The sequence below is a fragment of the Triplophysa rosa genome, linkage group LG15 (genome assembly GCF_024868665.1).
Source record: "Triplophysa rosa linkage group LG15, Trosa_1v2, whole genome shotgun sequence".
NCBI lineage: Eukaryota > Metazoa > Chordata > Actinopteri > Cypriniformes > Nemacheilidae > Triplophysa > Triplophysa rosa.
The window spans coordinates 9,761,042-9,773,071 of NC_079904.1; the positions used below are offsets into that span (position 1 = coordinate 9,761,042).

The following is a 12,030-nucleotide window of genomic DNA, read 5'->3' on the forward strand; positions in this document are numbered from 1 at the left end:
ATGACAGCAGGGACGTGCACATACATTTTGAGGGGCATGGGCTCAAGTGGAAAAAAGGGCACTTCTCATATTTGTTTTAATTTTTTCCAAACAAAATGTTAAATATATTAAAATAACTTTTTTTAAATCCCTCACACTCACCCAATTGTTTCATGTGGTTTCATTTTCCAACAATGGTCTTCTGTAGAATTCACAAATTTATCACAAGAACAGGCAACAACAAAGGAAATTAAGCCACAATGGGTATGTTTTCTATGCTAAAGTTTCAAGTATATATTTAAGATAAATGACTGCACAAAGGAAAATGACATATTTTCACTAATAATAATGTTATTGGGACACCAACAATGAACTTCACACTGAACTGAAAAAGGCAGTAGGTGCTAATTTGTTATTTTACAGGACAAAAACCTGCAAAAATAATTAAAACACAACAAAAAATGATTGACAAAATACAAAAATACAGCAGCTTAACTAATTATTATTATTATTACTATTATTGTTGCTATAATTACACGTACTGTACCACGCACGCGCACACACACACACTACTGGTGACAAGAACTTTGTTTCACATTTGAGGGAGGGCGGTTTAGATCTATCAGCGCATACACAGCATATAAAATGGATAGTCATTACAGATGAGGAGTCTGACATCAAACTTATCATGTTATTGTTTAAGGCCGGACACTTAATGTACTTTTCAATTTTGAGATGTTGATCTGTTTTGCTTTCATGTCTTCTTTTGCTCTAATGGAAAAGAAATTTCCAAAATACACATAAAGTTGTTTGTTTTAAGCCTTCCTCGTTTGTTTGCTTCTGTAGATTTCTTCTAAATTACCCTGGACAACAAAACCAGTCTTATGGGTCAATTTTTCGAAATTGAGATTTTTACATCATCTGAAATCTGAATAATTAAGCTTTCTATTGATGTATAGGTTGTTAGGATAGGACAATATCTGGCGAAGATACAACCGTTTAAAACTCTGGAATCTGAGGGTGCAGAAAATAAAACAATTGAGAAAATTGCCGTTGAAGTTGTTAATCAGAGGCACTGTAGCAGGCCATCCATTCCCAAAAATAAAGTTTTTATATATTTACGGTTCGAAATTTACAAAATATCCTCATGCAAAATTAGGATACTTAATATCCTAATGAGTTTTGGCATAAAAGAAAAATCGATCATTTTGACCCATACAATGTTTTTTGGCTTTTACTAAAAATGTTCCCGTGCTACTTAAGACTGGTTTTGTGATCCAGGGTCACATATCTGCATATGTAAACATAACATTTCAAGGGAAAAGACTCTTGATGTAAGTCATATGAACTAATAACTGGTGGTATGCTTTAGTTATTTTGTTTATCCTATTCATCAGGGGCGCAACTGCACACTTGGTGAGGGGTATGCGAGATCAGTTTTGGCGCCATCCACCCCCCCGTCCCTAGGCTGTTTTCAATTGAGATGATTGCCAGCTGGGTCAAGCGATCATTGCTCATAGTTGAACGAAGGTATGTTTTTATAAGTTTCAGCTTGCTGAAAGATCTTTCAGCAGAGGCAACTGTCAGTGGCATTGTTAGAAACACTCTTAATGCTACTGTCAAATTTGGGAAAACCTTGTCTAGGTTTTCCTGCAAAATAAAGTTTAGCTTGTTGATAGCTTTTTTGTGCCCTTTGAGAATTCGGCTTGCAGGACAGATTTCGTGAATGATGTCTCTTGAAATGTCATTTGTTGTAAGTGCATACCTCGTTACAGATTCCTCCAGTTCCTCTTCCGTCATGGTTTCCATCTTGATTAAAAAACAAAATTTGTTAGAGACACTGCCAATATTTTTAAATCTGTCACTAAGTTCCTGGATAGCTGTGTCAACAATTACATTAAAAACCCCACACCTAAAATGAGTCTCAGGGTCTTCATCTACATTGTAACTGAAGGTTTCATCATGGAATTGTTTCTGTTTGCGGAGTCGTTTTCTCCTGAACTCTGTGCTTGAATTAAATTCCGCAGCCATGCTGCGCGCTATGGATAAGGATTTTTTAAGCCCCTCCTTTCTGTATTGAACCAAGAAGTCTTTCAGTGAACTGACCAGCAAAATGGCTGTGTCCAAAGACACATCTGCTGCTTGTAGTGCCTTGCTTACATGTGTAATTTCAGCCAAAATATCATACCAAATGATCAGACAGACTAGAAATTCCATGCGCACAATTTCTTCAGAGAGTGATTTAGCCTCTGATGCAATTTTACCATCTTTAGCTAGTTTTTCAAGCTTTTCCAAAGCATCAAGAGACAGAATCCAGCTTTGCTTCCCACCTAGTGTCACTCAGTGGCTTCAATGTAATTTCAATAAATTCTTTTAGAATATTCCATCTTTTGACTGATGATGAGAAGATTGTGTACAATCTCTGAAGAGTGCCGAAGAAAGTCAAACATTCTCTGTTTGAGGATGCTACATCACATAAAAGCAGATTAAGGCTGTGGCTACAAGGAATGAATAATGCCTCAGGGTTTTTTTCTAGAATTAATGCTTGGACACCTTTTTGAATCCCTCTCATGTTGGAGCCATTGTCATAGCTCTGCCCACGACAATTAACTAACTCGAGTCCTAAGTTCTTTTCAATTACTTCAATCAGTGTCTCTGCTAAGCCTTGACCAGTTGTGTCCTTTACAGCAGTGAAGTCAACAAACGATTCCTGTACACTTGCTTTTTTACTTTCATCTGTGTGAATATATCTTATTATAACAGAGGCCTGCTCTTGTTTTGAGATGTCAGGAGTGCAGTCAAATTCAACGGCAAAATATTTTGCTTCTTTGATGCGTGCACAGATTTTTCTGACAATGCAATCAGATATAGACTGCAAAAACTCATTCTGGGTACACCGTGACAGGTATGAGATTGTTTTTTTTGGAAGATATTTCTCTTACATGGTCTGCCATTGTGACATCATAATGTGCTAGTAGCTCAATTAGGCCAAGGAAATTGCCATTTTTAGGGTTCCCTAATTGTTCTCTCTTCCCTCTCAGTGGCAAGTTTCTTTCGGCTAAAAAAAGAATGCAGTCAATTACTCTGTTCAAAACACTTTTCCATCGTGACTTTACTGCAGCAATCACCTTTTGCAGTTCACTGTCTATTGTTTTTCCTAATTGCAAGCGTGTTGCCAATTCTTTCCACGAAAGGTAAGCATCTATATGATTGTTACTTGTTTCATGATGCTGTAGGGTTTTTGAAAGACACTGCCAGTTGTTGTATCCCAAATCAAGCCGCTTGTCACAAGCTTTGACTCTGCAAAGCAATACACTTTATTTGCCTTCTTGGAATACAACAACCAGTCTCGCTCAATTCTCTCCCCATTTGACAATAAACGATAACAATAGGCCTTAGAAACCGCCTGTTACTCTTTTCTGATCTAGGGTATGGCCCATCAGGACATTTCAAAGGCCCTCTCTCAGTCAGTTTTTGCCTTAAAGTGTCACAAATTTGATGGGGTGCAGCCGGCCAGTCTGATGGGTCTTCTGAGTAAAGTCTTTCCTCCTCTACATCTTTTTCTACATCCTCTGCTACATCCTCTGCTGCGTTCTCTCCTACATCCTCTGCTATGTTCTCTTCAACATCCTCTGCTGTGTTCTCTCCTACATCCTCTGCTGTGTTCTCTCCAACATCCTCTGCTGTGTTCTCTCCAACATCCTCTGCTGTGTTCTCTCCAACATCCTCTGCTGTGTTCTCTCCTACATCCTCTGCTGTGTTCTCTCCAACATCCTCTGCTGTGTTCTCTCCAACATCCTCTGCTGTGTTCTCTCCAACATCCTCTGCTGTGTTCTCTCCTACATCCTCTGCTGTGTTCTCTCCAACATCCTCTGCTGTGTTCTCTCCAACATCCTCTGCTGTGTTCTCTCCAACATCCTCTGCTGTGTTCTCTCCTACATCCTCTGCTGTGTTCTCTCCAACATCCTCTGCTGTGTTCTCTCCAACATCCTCTGCTGTGTTCTCTCCAACATCCTCTGCTGTGTTCTCTCCTACATCCTCTGCTGTGTTCTCTCCAACATCCTCTGCTGTGTTCTCTCCAACATCCTCTGCTGTGTTCTCTCCAACATCCTCTGCTGTGTTCTCTCCTACATCCTCTGCTGTGTTCTCTCCAACATCCTCTGCTGTGTTCTCTCCTACATCCTCTGCTGTGTTCTCTGCTACATCCTCTGCTGTGTTCTCTCCAACATCCTCTGCTGTGTTCTCTCCAACGTCCTCTGCTGTGTTCTCTGCTACATCCTCTGCTGTGTTCTCTCCAACATCCTCTGCTGCGTTCTCTGCTACATCCTCTGCTGCGTTCTCTGCTACATCTTCTGAGGCATCTACACATTTCTATAAACTTGATTTTTGAAAGACAAATCAATACCTAAGTCTACAATACACTTATACCTAACATCATTTATAATGTCCTGTGTAACCAGTCTTACCTGTTCTTTTCAACTGCTCTACACTCTTTGTCTCGGTGCTCTTCATCTTCATGGCTAGACGCACCAGACCTTTCGCAAAGTATGTAGGCTACCTTTAATCGGAAATATTCTGCAATACTCTAATCTGCAAATGTTCTTCATATTTTAGTCATAATATTGGGTGTTGCCCACTCCTACCTGTTCTCTTCACCTGCCCTAACATTATCCACCATCTTGTTGTTGTCCTCTCCATCTTCATGGCTGAGCAAACAAACCATTATCTTAGAGTTATACATTCTACAATGTTGACTTTCAGTATGAAACTTACTATACTATGAAAGTGTAGTAAACACTAATATAAAAATAAAATGTTAACACTGTTTACACTTTTAAAAGTTTGATAAGCTTTATTAAACCATTAACAACTAAAACATATCATAAATCATGCCTTTAAGACATGCATTTTTTATTAACAACAGTGTAAGAAGCAAAATAACGATTTTATTTGTTAAACAGTACATTATTAATTTAACTATGTATGCACTCCTATTTTCAATAGAAACAGAAGCTGAAAAATCGGCTTCCAATGAAAAATTCTTAATGAATTGTTACGCCTCCATCACAAGCAGGCAGGTCAATGACTTATGAATATTTAAATAATATCTGGATGAAGTAATTACTCGCATTACATTGGTATGCGTTTTCATGCGTTGAACATATCAAAATAACGCGAGAGTGAAATGAGGGCAGTTTTTTAGGATGGCTCATGCGAAACGTATTGAAGTTATAGGTCGATCGGTCTGTGCAGGGCTCAGACACAAGCTAACGTTAGCCCGTCTCATTTTGAAGGCGTCCTCCCGAAGATGTATTTTTCGGCCACATAAGTTATCAATGTTGTCTCGTTTCAGAAAAGCAACCATTATAAAACAAACATTCATTCTCCATGTGGTGTAATCCCTGTTATTTCTTTTTTATTTTGAAATGTAAGGATTACATCTCTTGAAATGAGACTGCGTTCTTTGCCTGTGCGTGATAGTGGGAGCTGGGGGCTCAAGTAACGTTAACAGTTTTAAAAACCTTCTCAGACTCTACCGAATGTAAATATGAAGCTCATTCATACTTTTTATTTGATAAGATACATAGATGTGTGGAGGTGAACTGATATTAATGTTAATCTATCTGCCCTTTCAGGCAGCGTTAAATGCAGAGTAAATAACAGAGATTTACAGAGATAAAAATTATATATTAAACATACCAATCGATATATTCATCCAACTGGACATTGTTGTCCTCATTTTATTCACTTGTTTTTCATTTTCTCTTTTTCTGTTCTGCGTGCCAGACCGTTTCTTTGCTCGATCCATTTTGGTCATGTGACTATCACAGAGTGAGCGGTTGACAACTCGATTAAATAAAATATTATTTGGAACTCGTTTAAAATGCTATACAAACATTAAATCAAAACGTTTTATATGATTACTTGTATCGTTTTATTTTTCTTTATAATACATTAAAATATATACATATATATATATTAAGAATATTTTGGCACGATGGCGCCCCCTTGCGCGGCCGGCGCCCCTATGCACTGCATATAATGCATACCCCCTTTTTGCGCCCCTGCTATTCATCTTAATTGCCTGATGTATGCAAGTTAGCACATTTTAATTACTTAATGCCTGGTTTACATAGCAATGAGGCAATTCTGATAACGTTATTAATTTGACTGTGTTCAGCTGTCGTTTCTCCATCAAGTTAGCATGTATGCCAATGATATACTGCCTTAGCGAAACTTTAGCTTACTCATTAGCTCATAAGTGATGGATGTTAGCAAAACAATAGTTGCATGCAGTTTGTCTTTTGGATAATTAGGTGTGAATTCGAAAGCACATGTAGCTAGTCTGTTCATCACCACTCACCTCCACACCAAGACAAACGCTACTGGAAAGGAGGGAGGGCTTCACTTCTGTGGCTCTCTGCCTGTTGTGCCAAACGTGCTACACACACAGCTGTGTTGCGCGTGCGCGCTATGTGCGGCTGCACGCCTGCGTGGATACGCGAATGGGAGAAAGGCATCGGAACTCTCAACATTTCCCGACCTGACCTGACATTTTCTAAGTTTGACAAGGAAAGCCGTGCGCAAACAGAAACACATACGCGTGCACATTCATATATCCATTTATAAAAAACACACACAAAAAGGGCACTTTCTCAAGAGGAAGAAAATGGGCCTGGCCTTAAGCCCTCAAAGCCCCATCCCCTTTGCACGTGCCTGAATGACAGACATTTTAACTTTGCTGAAACCAGGTGCTAATTCTGTGTGGGCTGACACAGGAAAGATGTCTTTGTGTCCAAAAATTCTAAAATTTGAGTCGTCTAAAATGTAGTCCTAGCAAAGGCATTCTTAATAACTGCTAACATACTGGGACATTTTACATAATAGTGGATTAGGCTGTAGTTAAGTGATACAAAAGATAAAAAGATGCAGATATACATTTCCCATTCCCTGCTCATCCATCATTAATTTCCAAGACAATAAAAACTCCTGCACCTATTATAGTATTATCTTTATGATAACCCTACGATAGTTTTACAGTTATATATCGAATAACATAATAGTTGGGGTGGTGAATGCAGATGGGTGGGGTAGATAGTTTGGAGAACTATTTCTGACACTCAGGCCTTAGGTCAATTCTTATTCAATTCCCAGCAGCAAATATGAAAACAGCAAAATGAGACTATGAGGAACTTCTTTCAGATTCACAGACACAATGTAAGTCCTTGGATCATGAAATAAGTTCCCCTGTGTCTCTAAACAAGACTTTGCCACCTAAACGAATTCACATTAGATGAAATACACTACAATTAAAATATTAAAATATTATTTGAAAACCGCAAATCTGTTAATTTACTGAAGAATATTATGAGAAAATGAGACGTAAACAACATTAGACATAATAGCATCGTTCGTTTCCCACAAACTATGTGTGCTTCCTTTGGATGACAACCTAAGCTTTTGAATCATTTGAAAGCTAAAACGCCACAGCAGATAAGAACGTCACGCGTGTGAAGCTCAGAGGAGGCAGCGTGACAGGTTCAGGAAGGATGTCAGCTCAAGACTTATCTTATAGAGCTAAACATTCCTGCCTTATTTAATATCTGCCACACCATTAAGCACAGCCCCGAGTTCCCAGTCATAACAGACAACTGCACGCGCCGTAACGTTTTGTTTACGATGAGAACATTAGGGAGTGCGTGTAGACGTTCGCGTGTCAGAGTGCAGATGTTAATTCAGGGCCTGAGTTCCAGGTATGACAGAAATAAGAAAATACTTGTACCTGCCCTGTACAATCAACCAAAATCATCCTAAAGGTAATGCATGGTAATTTCTTACATTTACAGTTCCTTTTAACAATTTATAAAAACATCTGTATGGTCGGTATGCATAAAGATTTTTCGCAAATCATCTTAAAATCATACTTGAATGAGAGTGCGCACTCCTACACAATGCCCATAAATATCCATAATGCAATATAAAGTCCATGCAAAGTTATTGATTCATGATATGCAGTTGACAAAATGTCCTTTTTCACCGTATTTCTAACCATATTGTATTTGCAGAATGGCTTATTATTAAAGTGTTAATGTAAAAACGAATGTAGATATAATTTACTGATAATTTTAGGGCGCAATTATAGAATAATGTTTATATGTAAATGTTTTTATAGAGTTTTCTTCATTTAGGTGAAGAAAAAGTGGTCTGTGGCGGAGGAGACAGATGCATGTTTCTAGCAGGATAAAGGTTTAAAATCTAATGCTGGTAATCTTGCATTTCAGGCTGCTTAAATCAAGCACACACAATTTTATGTTTGCTTTATTTATTTTTTTCTCTTTCAGATATGTCATAGGCAGGCAGTGGTTTTCAGCCCCCACAAACCGGCCTGGAACCTGCCACACAAAGTCAGGCAACCTCGAGCTGTGACCCAGTGAGCGTCTTCCACCCCATCGAACATCGCAGACCGCACAAATAACAAAAAACATCAAAGCATGCATGTTTTATGTTTTCATTGAAATGCATCACCTTGCAAATAGGTAAACTTACCCATTGCTTGTAACTGATTATTGTAAGTTTTTAAATGTTTTATCTTAGAAGTAGCCTAAAAGTTCATAAAAGTTTTTTTTAAACAAAAGCACCCGTTAACCTTGTAATTTCAAACAATTAAATGATCATGTAATTAGACTAGAAAAGAAAATACTTATTAATGTAATGAAACTAAGAAATCGCATCGGTATTTGTTATACTAAACGAAAAAAACCCTCTAATCTTTCTATTTGACATTATTAAGTTTCAGTTATCAAAAGGGTAAAGTGTACACAGACCTTCACCCTATCTCAAAACTTGCTTACACGAACTGAGACCTGTCGAACTGAGATTTGATCATTGCAACCGCTCACTTCTATATTGATAAATGCCAAGTTTTGCGTGGAAATGACCGTACGCCCAGTTTTCGGTCGTACGCTCGTTTCATAAATGAGGCCCTATGGGTTTATTTTAATGGGTTTTTGGTAAATCGCCCGAAATAAGGTCTGTGGTAAACAAAACCTCTAAATATTTTCACGTTTTATTCTATGACATAAAACACACAAATTATAACCTGCTTGTGATTTTTTTAAAGCCTTACTGCGTGTTAAAAACGGTGGTTGCTAACAGCTAAATGCGACTACTTCCTTTGGATGGGAAGTTAGAGATCATCGTGCATAAAGCTCACAAATAATGCAACATGCAAACAATGCAATCTCTTAAAACGTAGATGCAATTTCATTCACAGAGTAATTACTTACAAGGGAACACATATTTAATAAAGTTTGAAAGAGTTGTCGGAGGCTTGGTGGTGGTGACGTTGATATCGAGCGACCTTAAGTGTAGTCTGTTTATAGCATCGTGTTAGCTTTTTGCTTCTGCCGATCGTATTTCGGCTTCAAAAGTAACAAATGTTTTGTTAATTTGTAAAGATGATCTTGATAGACAAAACGTGTAAACATCATAAACCTTTATTAATCACAGAGCTTATTTTTTGCGATCTTTCAAAAGTGTATGGGAAAAATGCATAGGCTTTCGGTGGAGGGAACCAGCGCGGTGCTTACTTCCAGGTTAGCCTACAAAAATACATCATCTCTGAGCCTCTCCATATGATCAAGCATGTGTTTTATCAATGAGGCCCCTGAAGCATAAACAGATGTCTCATCTTACTCGTGTGATTGACAAGATAATTGAGCACATCTTGTAATAAAACAAAAATGCTTAACACTGTTCACTTCCATCCCAGAACAATTTATTGAACGGCTTACCTGCACCATGACGCACCACTGCCTTACATTGACAGGGGAAAGGGGTGGGTCCTGTGTGTTTGACAGAGGTGAAGGCATGTGTCAGCCTGGTTTGACTTCAGTGTTTCTGACAAGCAAGCTTGTCGAGTGTTTGTTGCTGGAGTAACAGTGTTGTGAGAACTGGTATGCTGAAGCTCTCCCGGTCTGCACAGTAAGGGGGAGCAAGAACAGATAAACAGGGTAAGCCATGCCAAATTACAAATCATTAACTCGAATTAGAAAGATGCAATGTTTTCTTTTCCATTTTGCCCGTAATGGACACAAGTGAGTCTAAACAAAAATGACAACTCGCGCAACTAATTGAAAGTGGAACACATTTTTCCAATCCAATGCATTATTCCAATAAGTGTTGTGTTTTCCAAGTCTTAGGGAAGGAAGATGGGAGATTTTATTGCTGGGGGAGTGCAGAATTCACAGACGTGGTGCTGACAGTCTATCTCACCCTGGCTATTTTTTGGCTTGCATCCCAGACGAAGGTCTTGGTGAGCTCTCAACTTCTGTCATGGAGTCACCAGGACAAAAACAGCGCCGGTTTGTCTGCACCCATCCTCTCAACCTTTCCCAAGAGTATCAGACACACGCTCTCTCTGTCTCAGAGACATACATACAAAACAAATGACAACATTTCATTAGCACCTCTAGTTCAAAGCAAAGATGTGAGATCCGTGTTCACCTTTCCAGCGTTAGATCACTGGTTCGGGTGTGAGGAGGATGCCGAAGGGAACAGCTGTATTGGCAAACTTTGTCTTTTCTGTCCTTCATCCATTTATATAGGCTTGTAAAAGCACAAAATTGGTTAAATAACTTTTCGGCACCTTTGATTAGAAAATAAAAAATAAATAAATATTGATAGTTGGGTTGTCAATTCATTCCATTTACAATTTTTTGTTGATCAAATACATCTATTTTGTCTCTATACTTGCCCAAAAATAACTTTGAAAATTTGTTCAGTACATTAAAGATGATGTTTTCCTTATGTCGGTCCCGGGTAGAGGCAACGTATATGGCGCTATGTCTCCCACAATTCACTCCCCACTCTCCATTTCAGAAAAATTACAATATAAATGTCACAAAATGCAGCCCTATGCCTGAAATACAACCACTGATATACACTAAGGCCCAATCCCAATTCTATTTTCTACCCCTTCGCCTACCCCTCGCCCCTTGAAACAAAGTGGCAAGGGGAAGGGCTACAAATTTTCCGCCGCTAAGAAATGGGACACCACTACTATATGGAGCGATTTTAGTCTCATTAATTATTCACACATAAAACACGATTGTACACTTGCGTAGCCAGTTTCACATGCATAAAACCTAATTCACGTGCACAAATTATATATGTACATTCACAAAAAACAATTCACGTGTGTAAAATAAAATTATATTCTCATAAAATATGTTTCACAAACGCTTAAAACAATTCACAGACGTACAACTGTGCACAAATATTTTGAAAGTTTAAAATGTACAAGTTTATCATTGAATGTGAATGTGCAAATCGTCACTCACGTGTGAATCGCCCTGTATTTTGAGACTCTCTTGGCAGCGCTGTCCCTCCCACTTGAGTTTTCATCCTCAGATTCAACCTTACCATCCAACCAGTCATAATCGTGGAGAGCACAGAACTCAAGGAGCACTTGTGTTAGCACTAAAGGCTCGTTTGTACAGCTTCGCTAATCTACTCTCTGAGCTGTGATGCTGTATTAAAACATAATACAGCCACGCAATAAATCTGTTTTTATTAACTTATTTTGTAGAAAAAAAGTATGAAATAGTGAATGAACATGACCACTTAAAACTACACAACCAGCAGTCACTTCCACTGAACTGCTAAAATCCGTCTGGGTAACAAACTGTGCCTGAGCAGAGGTTATACTTCCTCCGTCAATTGAGGAAGTTCAACCTACCACAGGAGCTACTGACCCAGTTCTACTCAGTGGTCATCGAATCTGTTCTGTGCACTTCAATTACTGTTTGGTATGGCTCGGCCACCAAATCAGACCTACGAAGACTACAACGGACAGTTCGTAGTGCTGAGAAAATTATTGGTGCTCCTCTGCCCACACTTCAGGACCTGTACGATTCCAGAGTGAAAAACAGGGCAAGAAAAATCATCATTGACTCCACACACCCAGCACACAAACTCTTTGATCTGCTGCCCTCTGGCCGGCGCTTTAGAGCACCAAACACCAGGACTTCCAGACACAGAAGCAGCTTC

The 12,030-nt window shown here is 38.8% G+C and overlaps 2 long non-coding RNA genes across 2 annotated transcripts; one reads left to right on the top strand and one right to left on the bottom strand.

Annotated features, from left to right (window-relative positions):
* Window positions 1-1,575: 1,575 nt before the first annotated feature.
* Window positions 1,576-11,049, bottom strand: LOC130565373 (uncharacterized). The gene is made up of 3 exons (XR_008964359.1): window positions 10,255-11,049; window positions 9,774-9,956; window positions 1,576-1,788 (listed from the first exon to the last, which is right to left on the bottom strand). It is a non-coding gene; the product is annotated as an uncharacterized LOC130565373 (long non-coding RNA).
* LOC130565374 (uncharacterized) lies at window positions 7,696-8,568 on the top strand. Its single transcript, XR_008964360.1, has 3 exons — window positions 7,696-7,796; window positions 8,169-8,226; window positions 8,322-8,568. It is a non-coding gene; the product is annotated as an uncharacterized LOC130565374 (long non-coding RNA).
* Window positions 11,050-12,030: the final 981 nt, after the last annotated feature.